Genomic DNA, 19,539 nt, shown 5'->3' with positions numbered 1-19,539 from the left:
CCGGGCCTTCAGGAAGCCACAAGGTGCCCACAGATCTCCAGAAGTCAGGCGCTGGCCCACCTGGACCACTGGGGTCTGGCCCAGCTATAGCACAGTGCAGTATCCACTGCAAAGGACCACACAGCCTCCAAAAATCAGTCTACCGGGAAACAAGGCTGGAGGGGACAGGGGCCTGAGGCGAATGCAGACAAAGGTAGAGGTCAGCAATGCCAGAGAGGACACACCCTGGAGCAGACAGCACATTTAGGAAGCACCAGAAATTAAATAAGAAAGCACCTCCCACCCCCAATTTGCAAGCTCCTGCCTCCACCATGCCCTTGACTCGCCCTGTGACTGCCTCTGTTAGGGTGGGCAACAAATCAGCTTCTGCCAGGCACCTTCCCACAGGCTGCACCACCACCACTACCCCAGGGTCAAGTCCAAGCCCTCGCGCAGGACACGCTGGCCTTTCAGGACCAGCCAGCCTCACCACTCTCCCACCTTGGACCCACCCCCACCCTGCCACTCTCACCTGAAACACTGAGTTTGCACCTCTCCTAAATCCCACAGCAGCTGGACCGGGAGGGCTGCTTCCCTGCAGATCAAGTAAGGGTGAGAACAGGGCTACCAGGGCTGCAGGGGAACAGTCAGGGAATGGATGTGGCGCTCTTGACCCAGGCCCACTCGCAGGCTCACTGCCTGACAGCAGCTGTCACTGTGGCTAAGCTCCAGTTCTGGGACCGTAGTTCTCCAGTCTCCCCCAGCAAGTCTGCTCCTGCCCCTCCTCCGAGCTCCTGATGCCCCAGGTGCTGGGCAGACCTTGCACTGGGACTCTCCCTCCTCCTGTGCACAGGGACCTGTCCCCACACTGGTATCACCACTTGAGGGCACTAACACAGGAAGCATCCTTCAGAAACATAAGAGACAGCCGGGAACCAAGCCCAAACAGAGTGGATGTTCAGGATCTACAGGTGAACCCTTTATGAAATCCCAGGAGGCAGAGATGTACTTTAATCCTCAGAAAGCCCTCTCGAGACCTGCACTCCACTGTGACTACATCTTGAGCAACACCAAACTGCCCCAGTTTCCAGGCTCCCACTGGAGGGCAGGGAGCGTTGACACCCGCACAGGCACCCAGGTTGTGTTCCCAGCCCTGGCAGTAGCCAAAGGATACAGAAAGCCGTAAACACACAGATGAGCCCCCAAGCCAGCTCTCAGACATGGCTGGATGTCCTTCGCTAGCGCAGGCCCCGAGGACTCTGGGCCTTCCTGCTCCATGTCAGTCACCCGCCTCCATGGCTCTCAATTCTACTGTTTTATGATCCTATTTCAGAAGAGCTTGGCACTAAAGGTCATAAAATACCGCATTTAAATTCTAAGCACATTTGCTATTGTTTAAAAAAATCATGAAAATAATTTTAAAGAAGGCTTATGGAGATGGCAGACAGGCCGCCCCCCCAGCCAGCCAGCTGTCCCTGGGCGGCCCAGCAGGGCTTTGTTTACACCCAAAGCCTCTCCATAGGATGACGTCACCTGCAGCAAGCTGTAATCTGGGCACTAAAGAACACAGAGGAGAGGAGACTCAGGCCAGACGCCTCTGGCAGGAAGCTACTTTCTTCAGACAGGAGAAAGCATCCTGCCTGCCTCCCCCCAGGCTGTGTCCTCAGAGGCCCACTTCAAATCAGGGCAGCCCCACTCAACTCCCACCAGACCAGAAGATGATTGGCCTCCAGGGCCAGCACCCCCTGCACAGGGCAGCCCCCTTCTGCAGGCCAGAGTAACTCTGCACCAAGTCAGGAGGTCAGACGCCACTGCTCCGTGTCTCACTGCCATCCATGAAGGGGGGCAGGCAGGAAAGGGCGACAGGCGGAGGTCACCACTTGAGGCCCACCCTAATGCAGTGCTACCTGGCCCAAGGGAAGGGACTCAAGGAAGAGGGAAGCAGGCTGCCAGCAACTCCTGCAGCTTGAGACTCTCCTCTCCCAGAGGTGTGGAAGGAAGGCCAGGGGCTCACAGCGCTCTGAAGCTAGCAGGCAGTGGAAATGCTACCACACACAAGGCAGCCACGGCCAGGGTGAGGAAGAGGCCAGAGAGCAGCTTCCTGACATGGGATGCCAACACTCCAAAGGTGTACACACCGTGCACATCCCTGGAAAGGCCTTCGCTCCATCACATTCTACTCAAGGGACACCAGAGAGGAAACAGGGACTCTGGTCAAACAGCAGAAAGGCTGAAGGCAGGAGAGCTCATCCATCCTTCCAGAACCCCCTAAAATGAAAGCTGAAGGCCAATCTTGGCAGAACAAGAGCTGCCGTGAGCAGCGGCAGCTTCAGCAGATGCTGCAGAGAAAGCTCTGTGCTCCACCAAGCAGACTCGGAGGACACTCGGGTAGCTACCAAGCCGGAAGGGCCTCCAGCCTGGGAGGAGGAAGAGGCAGCAGGTGGGAGGACTGAGCCCTCCTCGTGCCCCACCACTGGTTTGAACAAGAGGAGTCCCGAGGGCACAGGGGCCGAGATGGGGAGAGGGCTCAAGAAGGAAGCCAAGAGAGAGCCGGAGGAGCCAGGGGGGCGGCCTTGGTGGGGGCTCCGCAGCTTGCAAAGGCTGGAGTCTGCTCCTGAAAAGCTGCCGGAGGAAGAAAACTACCGGCAACCTGACACTGAAGAGCTCCTGCTGCCTCCAGTCAGCTGCTGTGCCCCAGACCACACGCACGACCAGACGCCAACTCACTGGCAGGGCCCAGCAGAGAGGAAAGAGACAGCCGGGAACCAAACCCAAAAGACATGTAACAGGCAATAAATATCCTCAGAAATGAACACACTGCCCTCCTGCAGCAGAAATGCTCAAAACAAGAGAACGCCCAGGAAGAGTCGACTATGACCATGGAAACTCCATGAACCTCGGACTGACCATCAAGAGTCAGGCAGATCCTAATCGGAGGACCTTCTACACAGGACCTGCCCAACACTGCCTCAAGCACAAGAGGAATCAGTTGACAGAACCAAGAGCAAAGTCAGGGGACATGATGACTAAATGAAGTGTGGGCTCCCAGAACAGGAGGGTGACTCCAGTGACAACTAAGTGAGTCTGAAACAGCGAAGACTTCAGTTAGTAACGGTGCACGATGCTGGTCCACTCGCCGTGAGGACGTACATACCCATGTCACATGATTACACAGAGGAGAAACTGGGAGTGCAGGGCACAAGGCCTCCAATTTTTCATTTATTCTAGAATTTAAAAGTCCAATAATCCGCCAGGCACTGTGGTGCACACCTGTAATCCCAGTGACTCGGGAAACTGAGGCAGGAGGATCACGAGTTCAAAGCCAGCCTCAGCAAAAGCGAGGTGCTAAGCAACTCAGTGAGACCCTGTCTCTAAAAATACAAAATAGGGCTGGGGGTGGGGCTCAGTGGATGAGTGCCTCTAAGTTTAATCCCCAGTACAAAAAAAAAAAAAAAAAGAATGCAAGGCTCACAAAGAAAAGAACCCAAAAGCTTCTAGAAGGCATAATCCTTTCCCCTCCCCATCAAAGAAGGCCCCAGGATGGAAGGAGTGGCACTGAGCAATCCCAACAGCACTGACTTCACAACATCATCACCTCCAGGGACAAAGACCGAGTCTAGCACCCATACTCAGCCAACCCAGCCAAGTGTGGGCAGAAGGCTTTTCAGACTCACACGAGGACTTGGAGCACCTACCTTCTCAGAAACTTGTCCAGATCTGTGCTCTAATAAAACGACAGCAGCTAGGCACAGTGATTCCAGCGCCTGAGGCTGGGGCAGGAAGATCACAAGTTCGAGGCCTGCCTGGTCAACTTAAGATTGTCTCAAAATATACAAAGGACTGGGATGTGGCTCCGTGGTAGAGTACACTTGGGTTCAGCCCCTAGCACCAAAGAGAGAGCAAAAGTGGAAAGCAGTGTCACGTCACTGAGGCCATTCCTGCCTACCCACCAGCAGCAGCTCTCCCTGCCGCCTTGCCTGTCCCCAGCAGCCCAAGTGCCTGAGAAGGCTGACCCACACCCACTACGGAGCAGTGGAGCCTGGCCTATGAGAAGCCTGTCCCCCCTTGCTAGTCCCTAGGTCACAACAGAACCTGGCCATTCCAGATAAGTAAGATATGAGTCCCTCACGACAGAACTGTCTGACCGGGCAGTCCCAGACTGCCCTCTCTGGACTTCCACTTACTCAAACCAAGAAAACCCTGAGTGTTTCCAGTCGTTCCTGCTGATGGATGCCCAGAATGTCCAACCGACACCCAGGATCCAGGAACTAAGGATCCAACATGGAGGGAGAAAGACAAGTCCCAGAATAGCCACCAACAGAGGCCCATGACAGCAGCTGTGCTACAGGCAAGAGAACGCCAGTCCCAAGAAGAGCAGCACAGGGAGCTGTCACTTGGATCAGGAATGTTCCACAAAGGCCCAGGTGTCCCCAGGCTCGCCGGACCCCAGCATGCACTATTAGGAGGTGGTGGACCTTTGAGAGTGGAGCCTGTAGGAAGACTTTAAATCTTCAGGTGTGCCCCAAAAGGAACCGTGGGCATCTCTTCCTCAGCTGGTGGTGAGGTGAGTGGGTCACTCCATCGTACACTCCCACCCTGACGGACTAAAAGCAACAGGGCCAACCCAGCACAGACTGAAACTTCTAAACTGTGAGCCAAAAGAGACCTTTTCTCTTTATAACTTATCTCAGGCATTTGTTATAGTAATAGAAAGCTGAGCAGGGAAATACATCAGGCAGATTAACCACGGTACCCAGGCAATTAGAAAGCAGTATTTGGTGCATTTTATTGGCACACTTTAAGAAATAAAAGGTACAAGTGTATAAATTCATCCATTTTTTTTCTATTTGTTAGCATTTTCTGTGTCCTATTTAACAATTTTTGCTTTCTCTACAATCACAAAGATATACTATGTTTTCTTCTAGAAGCTCTTTATCTTTCATATTTAGATGTATAATCTGTCTAAAACTGATTTTTGGATATGATTTGCAGTAGATTTCTTTTTTCCCATATAGAGAATCTGTTAATCATCTTTTCATTGTTAAGACCAAAATACCTGACAAAAATGACTTACAGGAGGAAAGAGTGATTCCAGGCTCGTGGTTTCAGAGGCTGAGCCTATGGCTGCCAGCCCCACTGCTGCATGCTCAGGGAGAGGCCGGGCTTCATGGCAGACACTACGTGCTGCTCAGCTCACGGTGGCTGGGAAGACGGGGTGGGAGCCACAGGGAACGTGCACCCTTACGGGCAGCCCCCAGCGACCCACCTCCTCCGCCAAGCCTGCCACAATCACCCCGATGAGGTCACGGCTCTCGCGATCCACTAGTTGGAGCTCTCGGGCAACACCTCACAACCTAGCCACAACAGAATTCAATATGCCCAATTCACATTTTCTGAATGTGATTAATCACTAATCAAGTACTCCTTTACGTGCCATCTGCATAAAAGACAGCCCCTCTCCATCGGCCTGTCCGTCTACGTCTGTCCTCCGCTGGTATTGCACTGCCTGATCACTGTAGCTCTAGACAGGAGCCTCCTTCAGCTCTGATCTGCTTTAGGAATGCTGATTATTTTAGGCCCTTTGCATTTTCATATAAATTTCAGAATCAGTTTGTCAATTTCCAAACAAAACAACAAAAAGAAAAGGAAAGCCTGCTGGGATTTTGACTGGAATTACACGAATCCGAGATCAATATGGGGACAAGTGACATCTTTACAATGCCAAATGTTGGTGAGTATGTGGAGCACAACTCTCACACTCCGCAGGTGGGCATGCCAGTCAGGCAATCACTGGGGACAGGTAGCCTTCTACAAATGCTGTGTACGCCCACTGGTAACCAGCAACTCCACCCCTAGGTAGGCACCCAGCAGAACCCACACACGCAGGCATCCAGGACGGGCAGAGAGTGCCAACAGCAGCATTATTTGGTTTAGCAACTTTTTTTTTCCAATGCTGAGAATGAAACCCAGGGCCTCACACATGCTAGGCAAACACTCTGCCACTGAGCCACACCCCCACATTTGGGAAAGCTAAATGGAAATAAGCTAAAAGTCTATCACCACTATAATGGACAAACACTGTATTTACATAATGGAATACTATTCCACAATAAAAACAAATAAACACACAGACCTACATGGAGGAAGGGGCTGAGGATGTGGCTCAGTGTGGTTCCATCCCCAGCATGGGGGGCTGAAGTGGGGAGTTAAATGAATGAATTCACAAATATAATGTTGAATAAAGAAACCAGACGTTAAGAGTAAGAAGCAGAACATGGAGAGTGGTTTATAAGGGTCAGAGAGATAATCCAAAATGGAAATATAACTAACGTGAACACCAAGAAAAAAGAAAATCTCTACAGCTTGGTACATCAAGCTTGCCCAACACAGATATCATCTGACCAAGGTAGCTCTGTAGACATATTCAACCATAGCACAACTGTGATCCCAGCCACTCAGGAGGCTGAGGCAGGAGGATGGCAAGTTTCAGGCAGCCTCAGCAACTCTTGAAATAGAAAATAAGAAGGGGCTAGGGATGTGGTTCAGTGGTTAACCCCCGCTGGGTTCAAACTCCAGTACCAGAATGAAAGAAAGAAAGACAACATAAAAACTTTAAACTTTTTCACAGACAAGAATGAAATCGGGGCTGAGGCTGTGGCTCAGCAGTAGAGCACTTGCCTGGCATGTGTGTGGCACTGAGTTTGATTCTTGGCACTGCATATAAATAAATAAAATAAAGATCTATCAATAACCAAAAAAAAAAAGAGTTAAAAAAAAGGATGAAATTATATCAAGCATACAACCTTAAGAAGTCAGTAAAAAAGACAAAATCAGATGTGAAAGAAAGCAGAGGCAGTGAAACAAAACAAAACCACCGGATGAATTTAAATGACTACACTTGAATAAACTGAATTTATAAAATAGGAGTTCTCTGACTCGAGACTTAAAACAGATAAAGCGCTGAGAGGAATGCTTTAGCACTCCCAGTTTACACACAAGACACCAAGGCTCAGGAAGGTTAAGGGACTGGCCCAGAGTCACAACTGGCCCAGAGTTGGAGTTTACAAACTTGAACTTGAACCCAGGTCACTTCACACTCCAACATCAGATCTACTCAGAAAGTGCTAGGCATCTGTGGGGAGCAAGACACTCATGGAAGTCTATGCAGCAGGCCCCTGGGAATGGTCTCAACTGCCCACGGCATCCCCAGGCCCTGCGGGAGAGGTCCCACCTGGTCTGCTGGGGCCCAAGCTACACTGTCATCTTCCACAGAGCCTCCCACCCCAGAGGCTGCACCGGCCCGGGGCTCCTCACCCACAGGGCCTGTCTTGAGCCCTGCTCCCAGCCCTCAAGCAGCCCTGGGATGAAGGAAGCCCTCAGTTGACTTTGGCTAGAATCCCTCTGCAGTCTCCAGAGCCACTGAGCTACCCAACTCCCACTATTTAATATGCCGTCAATTTTAGCAAGGGGGTAGGGGGCAGTGAGTTCAATTTCAATTTTCAATATACAGCTTAGGGAGGAACAGCCGGGTGGTGTGCTACACAAAGGCTCCCCGCTCCTAAACAAAATTTAACAAGGATCTGGCAAGAAAGACATCAAACCCACAGCTCTACTGCAGCTTCTCCTTCCCTTTCCACCTCCAAATAATGGTGAATTAGCAAGCGAGAAGCACTGTGCAAACACCACCAAGATCTATATTCTTTATTGTAAAATCTGATTTAGAACAGACGCTGGAGACGGCATTCGTATCGGATTGTTCCTTCTAACCAGATCAACAAGCAGCTTCGAGGGCCCTGACACGTAAACAGAGCAGATGACTGACCTGGCTGGCTTCACAGACCCATCAGGGTCCCTGTACCAGGAGCCGGACGCTCTGGACAGACAGGGCCAAGGGGAACGAGAAGCCTGGAAGCAAGCGCTGTGCCCCACTCCTGCCTCCCTGCAGCCCAGGCCTGTGCCCACAGGAGCCAACAGGCACCTGGGCCCAGCAGGCCTTGCCCAATGCCACATGCACCTCTCTCCTTAAATGAACACGAGTGACCTTGTAATGAGTCATCTTCATAACTAACGCATGTTACTGATACACACTCGCTAAAGCAAATTCAAATGATACTAAATAAATCAGCCCAACTCAAAAAGAAACCACTGTTAACATCCCTGGGCCTCAAGCCTATCAGCAGAGTGGTGGCTTCAATTTTTTTTTTTTTTCCCCAGCACTGGGGATCAAACCCACAGCCTCCCACCAGCTGGCTGAGCAAGCGGTTCACACCTGAGCAACACCACCAGTCCTGGCTCCAATTTTTACTCTTCAAACACAGCCACCTGGTCCTTCTTAGTATCCTTAGACAGCCTTCTAAGTAAGGCACGAAGAATGAGCAACTCATTCTTTAGAATGCCGATGCAGCGTCCCACCACACACCCACCACCCTGCACAGACACGGGGATTGTTCCCAGCTGCACACTGTGGCAACTACACTACACTGACACTTGGAACGCACGACTTCCCGCTCGGGCCAGCAAATCTGCACCCGCCAGCTTTTCTATGAACCACAGTTTTAGTTTGTGTCCATGAAACTGAAAGGCAGGAAGGTGAGGAGCTGAGAGCTGCGACCGGCCCAGAGAGACCCAAGAGCCCCAGACCTTGCACTGGGGAAATTCCTAGGGCCAGATGCCCTTCAGCAGCGGATGCCCAGGACCCAGACACAGCCCACGCAAAACCCCATCTCCTCCACCCCACAGCTCTGCTGGACCAGGCCGATGCAGACGGGGTGGCTGTCATCAGAAGCCCCAGGGAGGCTGCAAAAAGCCACCCCGCTGGGGCCAGCTGAAGAGCCCTCAGGGCCACACACAGCAGCCTCCCAGTCCCTGAGGTGGCTGCCGTTGCCACTAGCGACCTCAGCCAGGGAGGCCCAGAGTAGAAGGGACTCGGAGGTCACACTGCACCCTGTCCCTCAACCACACCCAGCTCAGAGCCATAGGCCTGGGGGTGGGAGAACATAGAGAAGGTTCATCAACAACAGGCCCCTGTAAATCCCTGTTATCTTCAAGAAAGCAAATAAATCAGAGAAGGGGCCAAAGGGCTGGGCTGGGAGTCTCCAGCAAAACCCAAAGGAATCCACTCAGGAACCCGCACCTGTTTCCTCTCCAAGCCCCAGACCCTAGAGACAACCCAGGACAATGACAGTCCCTGGGCCACCTATCAGACAAGACCAGGTCAGAGGGCAAACCCAGAAACAAGTGCCAAGCCCTCCCCAGACTCACAGGTGCGCGCCAGGCTGAGCGCAGCAAGGCAGAGGGGAGCCCAGTCTGCCCACCAGCACACTAGCCTCAGCCACACGCCCTTCACACCCATCCCCCACGACTTTACCTCACCTCACCCCCACCTACCCCACTGCCTCCCTACCTTCCTAAAAACTCAACATACTGTGCCCCCTTACCCCAACAAGTCCACTTCACAGGGCACACTGCCCACCTGGTCAAACCCCAACCTCTCATGTCAACACCCATTGGTGAGCCTCAAGACCCCTGGAGGGCAGTACTAGTTAGTTAACTCTACCCTGTGCCATGGCTGCATTTCTAGACACAATGCTATCACTCATCTGGGTTCTGCAGAGAGGGACAATGGCCCTTAATCCCCTTCATGGAAAGGGCTAAACAAAGGGCTAAGTGATAATGCAGGAGAATTGGAAGAAATTCACCCAGAGCTTTGAGAGACACACACCTGCCTGAGGATTCACACACACCCCCACCGTCCCTGCAGGTCTGGAATCCACAGGTTGTCCAGAGAGCAGTCATCTCTTGATATTAAACAGGAATAGCAGGAAGAAAGAAATTACTTTCATTTTCTATCTTGTACCTTGTGGAGTATTTGGATTTGTGTGTGTGTGTGTGTGTAACAAGCTTGTAATGTTACTGTTGCATTATTTTTGAGGTTTCAATAAACCAAGCAACACAGAATCCACCGTCTACCCTTCCTGATTGGCCAGGTTCCCCACACTGTGCTAAATGCATCCTGGGTGGTGTGTCAGTCCCCCAGTCATGCCATGAGACAGGTTCCATCCCCCTGGGCAGCAGATAAGGAGTCTCTAGGGAGTGAGAGCTTATTTGTTCAAGCCCCACTGCAGGCAGGCAGAGTGGCGGGAAGGAACACTCCTGTCCGCCCAAGACTCACATCGAGGCTGTGCAGAGGTCAGCTGCAGAGCCTCCTTGCAGCAAGGGCCCGTGAACTGCCTTAATATACATGCCTTCATTCCTTCCAGGAAATTCCCAAAACAGAAGACTCTGCAGGAGGCAAAAACCAATAATCAAATGCCCTCGTTGGCCGGTAAAGGTGCCTGTCGTGGTGCTCCTCAGGTGGGTGGCAGTGAGAGTTCCCATGCACCCGCTCCACAGGGCGGCCCTTGGTTAAGGTGCCTGAGCTCCTACAGGTAGGGGCCTGGCCACTAGATGTGGGCCTAACCTTCAGCATGCAGCACAGAGCTTAGCACACAATTAGAAACCCTAACACCCAATAAACAAATGAGCCCCAGGTGCATCAGCCTGCCTACTCCAAGTCCCCAAGCCCTCCTGAGTACTGAGTCCAGGAACCATTAATAGCCACGGTCTACTGAGAGCACCTTGCCTCCTGCCAGGTACCTTATAAACACCTGAGCCATGACCCTCTCCCTAGTTCTATGAAGGTGTTACATTGCATTTTGCAAACAAAGAGAACAGAGATTCAAAAAATTCAATAGCTGACCCCAGGTCTCTCAGGTAAAACCTGAACCCGAAGGCGGCTGACCCCAACGTGGCCTTCCAAGGTAGGGTGCCTCCTTGTGCACCCTGTGCCTGCAAGAAAGCTGCTCTCCATCAGGAGGGAGAGCAAACAGAGGCATGGCCTTCCTTTCTCCCAGTGGACTCCCCCCTGGTTCCAGCACCAGAGCAGTATGGTTCCAAATGATGTCCTCGGGCACTCCTGGTCAGGCCCTGAAACCTCCAGCCTCCACTGATGAATACCACCCAGGCATTTATTTCCGGGAGTTCTGTTCCGTTCACTTCATCCACTAGGTATAATCTCCCTGCAAGCCGGAGCTCAGAGGCCAAGTGGTTGAGCAGGGAACTGAGCAAATCTGCACAGCTACTGTCACCAAACACCGCCGAACCCGGGCCTCAGGGATCGTCCATGGACAAAGAAGCCCATCTTCTGAAAGAAGGCCATTTCTGTCTCTTACTCACCAGGCCCTCGTGTATAAAGGATGCAAGACAACATCTGTGCCAGGACCCTCATTTTAACTGATACCCCAAACCAAGCATGGACCTGGCCACCTGCATCTCCCCTCCTATCTCCTAGTCCTCAGGATGCCCAGAGCAGCTCTTCTACGGTCATCCACAGCCATGCTGCAGACTCTAGCAACCAGAGCTGCCATTTCTTTTTATTTGAGACAGGGTCTCACTAAGTTGCCAGGGCTTCACTAATATGCTGAGGCTGGCCTCAAACTTGTGATCCCCCTGCCTCAGCTTCCCAAGTTGCTGGGATTACAGGCATGGACCACCGTGCCCAACTGGAGCAGCCACTTCTGATGCACCAGACCAAACGGATGACAATGTAAACCTTACACACCCAAGAGGACCCAGAAAGGCTATTCACTTAGAAAAATATGCTCACCTCACCCACCTCACTACGGTGTATAAATGGATTCAAAGTTTTTTGAGGAAGTTAGCAGATTTCTTATCAAAATGCTATTGAAGTGCCAGAGGTCACGCTGCAGAAGCACACTCACCGGCCACTTTATACAAACTATATGTTTTTTAAAATATATTTTTATAACCGATTTATTATTTACTTTTTTAAGTGTGGTGCTGAAGATTCAACTCAGTGCCTCACCTGTGCTTGTGTTACAGTCCCCAGCCCTCAAACTGCATGTTTTTGAAGAGAAAGTTGACACAATTTTAACAAAATTGTAACATCCCAAAATTTAAAGTAGGCGAAATGCTCACCACCAGGAGGCAGGTAGAATCTAATCTACCAAAGTCAACTGCAGTGGCTAGAACAGATGACGTCATCCATCTACATATGCTGTCACAGAACAGGACAGGGTGTCACATCAAGTGAAAGGGCAGCAGCTTCCAGAACACAAACATGCACACCCTGATCACGACTTTGTAATGTTTGTTGGTTCTGGGGATTGAACCCATGGCACTCCACCACTGAGCCACGTCCCCAGCCCTTTTTATTTTGAGACAGGGTCTTGCCAAGTTGCCTAGGCTGGCCTTGAACTTGCCATCCTCCTGCCTCAGCCTCCTGAGTAGCTAGCAGGTGGGTGCCACTGTACTATGTCTTGGGTCTCCATCCCCCCGCACCCGGAAGAATCACAACAAACTTTTCAATGTCTCTTCTTTTAGAGGGACTGAGGAAGAACCTTTATACCTCAAACTTCTAACTACTACTATGACGACTACTACTACTTTTTCCTCTCTCTCTTTTTTTTTTTAAGTTTCTTGGGTCATGGGATTATGAGCTAGCTAGTTTTGTTTTCTTCTTTACACACTTGTACATTTTTTAAACCTAATAAACATTATTTTTAAAACATTAGCGGTATGGTAGATCTGTTTACATTCATGTAGAAAATGTTCATGCTGATGTTTGAAAATGCAAGTTGCCATATAAGAATAGTAACAGCCCCATTTTTGTCTTTTACAAAACCTTCCTGGAGCCCATATTTGCATGTGTACCAAAGTCTAGAGGGATAAACACAGCTGTAAACAGTGGCTGCTGCCTGGGAGACCAAGGACGAGCTCTCCCTTCTCTGCCTACACTTGCGTGTCCCTCTCTCTCGGTGTGTGGTGCTGAGGATGGTAGGCAAGTGCTCTAAAACTCAGCTGCGCCCCAGCCCACTTTCTTCTTCTTAAGTAAAAGAATCTATGTATTTTTGTAATTTGTTTTTTTTAATCAAGGAAAAAAAAAACTCACAGTCTATAGAGACAAGGTTCTGTTCTCCCCAGCAGTCTCCAAACACTGAGCCCTTCAGCCCGACAGGTCAGCCGGGCACGAGTGCGGCCCCTCCCAGACAGGCCTGTGTTTTCCCTCCTGCCTGGAACAGAGCTGTTCTTTAAGCTGGGACTCTATGTAAACAACACCTGCCAAAAAAAGCTCTGGAGACACAAAGGAACCAGAGAAAGGGGCTGGAGATGACCCCTTTTCCACTGGGTCCTGCAGTCCATCTCATCACTCTGTACAAAGGGACGAGCCTGAAGCACACTGGGCTCTCTGGCCCAGGCCTCACCAGTCCTTGCATAACATCCACAAAAGGCCTGGGCACCTGGAAAGGTGGCCGACCCACAAGCTCTCTTCGGGGGCCCAGAGCTTCTGATTTCAACTCCTGTACACATTTTCATCTTCCAGGTCTCGGCACACGACTTTCAAAAGGTGCTTCTCTCATGCCTGCTAGATATCCCAGAATGCCCTCCCCAGGTGAGCGGGGCTTGGTCCTGGAGGGCTCATCTGCGCCCAGTGACCCAGGCAGGGTGAGGTGGGAAGTGAGGTGGGAAGCAGCAGGACCCCAGGCCCCGGTGCACTCACTCCCCAGAGTTGGGGACCAGGCCATAAATAAAACACCACTGTTCCAAATCGTCATCCAAAGACATATGGATGGATAAACAAGTGTGGCATTATACGTGTGGTGGAATATTATTCAGCCTAAAGAGATGAAGGAAATCAAGAAACATGCTACAACACAGAGGAGCCTTGCAAACATGCTAAATGAAATAAGCCAGACACAAATGACAAGTAGTAGGTGGCCCACTCACACGGGCATCGATCGGTAGCAGTCCACCCACAGGGACAGGAAGCAGAGTGGTGGCTGCCAGGGCTGGGGGACAAAGATTAGTGCCTAATGGGCGCAGATTTCCAGTCTGGGATGACAATAAACCAGGAGATGGCTGCTGGTGGCAACAGTGGGATGACAATAAACCAGGAGATGGCTGGTGGTGGCAACAGTGAGTATGCTTCGTGCCACGAACTGCACACTTGCAAACGGTAAAGTTTATGTTATGTAAACTTGACCACAACTTAAAAACTGCATTTATAAGTCATGAAAGGTGTTATAAAGAAAAGCAGAGCCAGGCAGTGGTGCATGTCTGTAATCCCAGCAACTCGGAGGCTGAAGTAGGAGGATTACAAGTTGGAGGCCCACCTCAGCGATTTAGTGAGGACTTGTCTCAAAATAAACAATAAAAAGGGCTGGGGCTGTATGTACCTTAGTGGTAGAGAGTCCATGGGTTCAATACCCAGTACCACCAAAAAAAAAAAAAGGAAGGAAAAAAGAAAAAAAAAAAAAACAGAGAGTGATGGCAGCTAGGCAGAGGGTTCCCCAAAGTCTCTTCAAGGAGGAGCTTCCCCCCACCTACTGGACCAGGAGCTCCTGAGGAAAGCCTACAGAACCTCCCAACCCTGCGTCCCCAGAACATGAGAGCATAAGACACTTGTCCAGATTCAAACCAGGAAATGGAGCAAGACCCAGAGCGCCACGCATTCAAAGACTTCACCAGGACCCACTGGCTCCTGAGGGAGAAAACTGACCCTATGCAGAAGAGAGCCCACAGACCCTCTGACCGCAGCAATCCACTCGGCAAGACAACCAGCAAGTGGAACAACATGGGCATGGGGGATGGGTGGGATGCTCACCAAAGTCAGGCTCCTGTGAGGGGAGAAACCAAAAAGCAACCTGAACACCCACCCACAAAGGGTTGAATCAACCTTGGCACATCCATAAGACAGCAACTGTGCAGTTACAAAACCATCATGCTCTTAATAACAGGGAAATACACTCTAACATTAAGAATAAAAAGCTAGCTAGCAACTGTGTACACAGCATTACAGAATTGTTCCAGTTCTGAAAATACAGGCGCAGCATCAGAGGAAACAAACACCAGAGCCTTGACTGCAGCTATCTGTGGAAATGGTGAGGCTCCAAGTGATTTTCACTTGATTTTCATATTCTTAAAGCATCTTTCTTTTTTATTTTTCCCAGAGGACACATTACTGTTACCAATGGTGAAAACATGCTTAAAGGGCCTTGTACAATGGCTGTCAAGTAACAGGTGCTCAAGGAGTATTAGTTGCAGGACAAGGAAATTAAAAGTGCTATTGACACTGCCTATGCCACACAGAGGAGAAAAGCTGGTGGTATGGAAAGGAGACAGGCTGGAGCTTCAGAACTGGCTGCAGAAGCAGGAAAGGAGGGAAGCAATAATGTCAGAGTGGACAGGTGGCCAGCAACCAGAGATGGACTTCAGTCTGCAGGCACCTCTTGCTGCATGGAAAGCTCCCGACAGCAGTGTGGCTGCAGCGTCCTGGAGGCTGGGCTCTGGCGAAGCGTTTCTCAGAAAATCAACAAGTACAGCTGAGAACAAAGCTCAGCCAAGGCGGCTGGCCCAAGCCACTGAGGCAAACCTCCCTCCCACTGCCGAGATTCCCCACACACCACCCACCGATGTAAACAGTGGATCACCAGCAAGCCCAGGGCTGTGATCACCCAGGGAGGAGGCCCCATCTAAAGGGTGCCTTTTAAACCTGGAGCTGGTCCCCAGCAACTCTGCTTCACCAGAGAGCTCCCCGCTTCCATCTCCCCCACCTCTGCACCAAAGGCAGCCACCTTTATCCAAAAGACAGACCCAGGGCCTCTGAGGCTGCCCAAGCCCCAGGGTCTTAAAAAGAAATCGAGCTATGAGTTGAAAAGATGGTCTAGCTGGCCCTGCACTTCTACACAAAATGTATTTAAAAACCAAAAACAAGAGACTCAGAGCACAAAGCCCAACAGATGTCTGCTGGCAACAGTATTTTTTGGAGGGGAAATGCACTGTTTTAAGATCTAGTAGAGAGAGGCCCTATTAACACCTGCCCTCCTGGAACAAGATGTGCACCTCTGACAGCAGAGAAGCCTCATTATTGAATTTAGAAATAGAGGCGGCGGTCCTCCTAACCTATTCTGGTTTGAAATAGAAACCAACACAAAAATGATCAATCTTAAATGGTAGAATAATGAGACATAACCAGCATACAGCCATCAGCAACATGAGTCAGTACTTTATGCAAGGCAAAAAGAAAACTTGAAAGTACAATAAAATAATCCTTCAGGAATAATGAGAACTGAAATTCAAAAGAGGGTGGAGGATGATAGAAAAGCCAACCAAATGGTACAATGAAATTCCCTGAGCAAAGCCCAAGGCAGCCAGACCCTGCAGGAACCGTCCTGACCTGCCATTCCTGAAATTCCACTCTCCCAAGGCCCCCCAGGCCCTTCCTACCCAGGCTTTCTTCCTCCCCACTTGGGCCCAGTGGAGACTGGACAGGCCCAGGGCAGGCTCACCAGCAGGACCAAACAGCATCAAGGAGCTCAGTGGTTAACAAATTCAGAGGCACTGGAAATCATGGTGGGAGGGGCAGCCACCTGCCCGCTTTCCTAACCCACCAGCAACAAATAGACCAGGGTAGGGCAGAGAGGATGGACCAGGAGGCAGAGGAAAAATGAAAGGAAAACATGACCCTGCTGAGACATCTGTCCCACAGCAGTTTACAAAAACCACCAAGATGGTTGTGGAAATGCCAAAGGAACATAGGCAAATTCCCCAGCAGACGGCACAACCACGACCTACACAAGCCACTAGGTGAATAGGCTTGGTCTAGAGACAAGTTCAGATTCACCAGGTGCAGTAGTGCACGTCTGGAATCCCAGGGGCTCAGGAAGCCAAGGCAGGAGGATCACGAGTTCAAAGCCAGCCTTGGCAAAAGCAAGGCACTAAGCAACTCAGTGAGACCCTGTCTCTAAATAAAATACAAAATAGGGCTGGGAATGTGGCTCAGTGGATGAGTGGCCCCGAGTTCAATCCCCAGTACAGAAAGAGAGAGAGAGAGAAAGAGAGAAAGAAAGAGACAACTTCGGTCTCTATCCTCACTTGTGGCTGAGACTGGCCTCAGTCTCCAGTGAGCACTTGTGGCCTTCCATGGTCTGCAATAAACAGCAGAATCCAGACGTGCCTGAGCTTCCTAGCTCTTCTCAGCCATTCTGGGGCTCCCAAGCAGTTGGATGATCATCAGATATCAAACATTGTTGGCCATAGGATAGGAGGCAGGGAGGTCACAGTTGCATACACCAAGAGAACACAAGAAAAGGCTCAGGAATTGTAAGAAAAGAACCAGAAAAACAAGTAACCAAGAAAAACAACTTACATTTTCATCACCTTCCTATGGATGGAAACACTTTGCTACAAATCTTGCATGAGGCTCCCACGAGCCCCCACAAGATGCCCAAGGCAGGCATAATTATTCCCATTTTACAGACACAGGAGCCAAGCCTCGGAGACCTGTGGGAGGTAACCCAATGAGAACCATGAAGCAGCTCCACAGGCTCCCAGGGACGCACTTGCCTGAACAAGCTGAGGCTCCCCAAGTGATTATTTGCCAATTCCAAAGGAAAGCAGTTACCCTCCAAAGGAAGGATCCCTAGGCTCCTGTCTGTTGGCCTAAGGATCTCAGCACTGTCCCACTCTCCTGAAACCCAGCTGTAGGACATGACTCATCCAGGGAAGGCACCCCAGGTCCATGGACAGGGACCTAGTCCCACACACTGTAGGTCCACTAAGCTCTTGAAAGCTCCAAATGTTCCTTTCCCATCCTTGTTCCCCTGGGGCCCAGCACTTAGTGATCAATATTGTCTTGCCTCTTGAATTCCTTCTCCCCTGTCCAAGCCTCAGGCCAGCACCTGTAGATGCTTGGGCACAGCTCAGTTCTATGGGTGGCACCACAAGTAGCCACCCCTCTTTCCTAGGACTGGACAGTTGTTATGCAAAAAGCTATAGGAGGAACAATCATTGAGCACCAACTGCATGCCAGACCCTACACCAACATCTCAATTCTAAGAGGTGGGGAGTGCTGTGTTCCTGTTTATGCCAGTGAAGACTCAGAGAACCCCAGATGGATCACAGGGTTTAGAGATGCATCCCAAATTCTGGGCCCTCCAGTTCCACCTAACTGGAGCACTGTTCACAGATATTGATTCGGAAAAAAACATGCAAAGACTCCAGAGAGATGATTCCAAAACCCAGTCGGATGATAATGTAGAAATCCAAACCAAAAATGCATGCTAACCCTTAAAGAAAAGAAAAATCGTAGGGAAAGTTTACCCATCCGGCATCCCAAAGGTTTTTAAAGGTTTCTCCCAGGCAGCCATTTAGCAAATGACACACTCCCGGGAGCCCCCTCCTGCCACTTCCTCCAAGCTCACCAGTGCCTTGAAAAACACCACCTCTTACCTAGGTGGGCTCCGACCTCCCCGGGTATTTAAAAAAAAAGAAGAAAAGGAAAGAAAACACCACCTTCCAATTTTACGTAGGCAAATCCGATCCTGGGAGGCCCACAATTTCAACAGGGCTGTGCTTCTTACTTAGGAGGGAGGAGAGGGAAAAAAGGAAAGGAGGGAAAAAAAAAAAAAAAAAAAAGCCCAGCCATCTGGCAGGCCCCGAGTAGCGACATCCTGTTTATTATTAAACATTTTTAGCAGAGGGCACTGGGTGTTTGGGAAATAACCCCGTCCGCGCACCCGCGACGCCGGCGGGCAGCCCGGCCCGGCCCTCCCCGCGCGGCCCGGCCGCCCCAGACCACCAGCCCGGCCCGAGCCTCCTGCGCCGGCCGCGGCCCGCGCCCCGGGGTCCCCGGGGTCGGCCCCGGGAGGCGGGCCCGCCGCCGGCCGCGGGGGAGGGGCGCGCCGGCCGCCGCCGCCCCGCGCCGACCCCGCCCGGCCCGGCCGCGCGCCCAGGCCGCGGCGCACAACAATGGCGAGGCCGCCGCCCGCGCAGGCCGGACCCGCGCCCGCCGCAGCCCGCCCGGCCCGCCCGGCCCGCGCGCCCGCGGACAAAGGTCGGCGGCCGCGGAGACAAAGCGGCCGCCGCCGCCCCGCGCCCCCGCCGCGCCGCCCGGCCCACCTGGTCTGCTTCCGCGGGCGCGTCGGGGCGGCGAGGGCGGCGGGCGGCGGGCGCGGGGCGGCGGGATGGCGGCGGATTGCGCGGCGGCGGCGCCGTGCTCGTCCTGCTGCTGCTCGCTGCCTCCGCCTCCGGCGCGCGCGGCCTCCTCCCTCCCTCCGCGCTCGCTCGCTGGAGCTCGGCTGTGTCTCGCCGCCGCCTCCGCCCGCGCTCGCCTCCCCGCCCCCCGCCGCCGCCGCGGCCCGCGCAGCGCCCCCTGCCGCGCCGCCCGCGCCGCCCGCGGGCCGGGAGGGGGTCCGGGCGGGGCGCGGGGGCGGGGCGCGCGGGCGCCGCGAGGGGCGGGCCGGGGGCCGGGGGCGGCCCGCGCGGGGGTGGGCGAGCGCGCGAAGGACGGCGGGGGCGGCGGCGCGGCCCGGAAGGGGGCTGGCGGCGGGGCCGCGCCCGGGCCTGGGGGAGCCGGAGCGCCGGGTCCCCGCCCCCTGGAACTGCGGCGCCTCCCGGCGGAGCGCGAGCCCGCATTGTGTCGGAACGTGCAGGGTGTGATGGGGGCGCGGAGAGGAAGCCCCAGCGATACATTGTTCAGGTCCGCAGCAAGGTTGTAGCTCA

At 52.3% G+C, this 19,539-nt stretch overlaps 1 protein-coding gene across 15 annotated transcripts in view; it reads right to left on the bottom strand.

Annotated features, from left to right (window-relative positions):
- Prrc2b (proline rich coiled-coil 2B) overlaps positions 1 to 19,164 on the bottom strand; it is a 78,956-nt gene extending 59,792 nt beyond the window's left edge. For 8 of the 15 annotated variants that reach the window (XM_078048428.1, XM_078048442.1, XM_078048434.1 and 5 more), the window contains exon 1: positions 18,937 to 19,164. The gene's annotated coding sequence lies outside the window, so the exon portion shown is untranslated. Of the gene's footprint in view, positions 1 to 18,330; positions 18,440 to 18,936 lie in introns of those variants that run through there. The other 7 variants (XM_078048432.1, XM_078048435.1, XM_078048439.1 and 4 more) reach the window with 3 other exon arrangements.
- Positions 19,165 to 19,539: the final 375 nt, after the last annotated feature.

The sequence above is a fragment of the Ictidomys tridecemlineatus genome, chromosome 4 (genome assembly GCF_052094955.1).
Source record: "Ictidomys tridecemlineatus isolate mIctTri1 chromosome 4, mIctTri1.hap1, whole genome shotgun sequence".
Classification (NCBI taxonomy): Eukaryota; Metazoa; Chordata; class Mammalia; order Rodentia; family Sciuridae; genus Ictidomys; species Ictidomys tridecemlineatus.
This window is presented reverse-complemented; position numbering and strand designations above follow the sequence as displayed.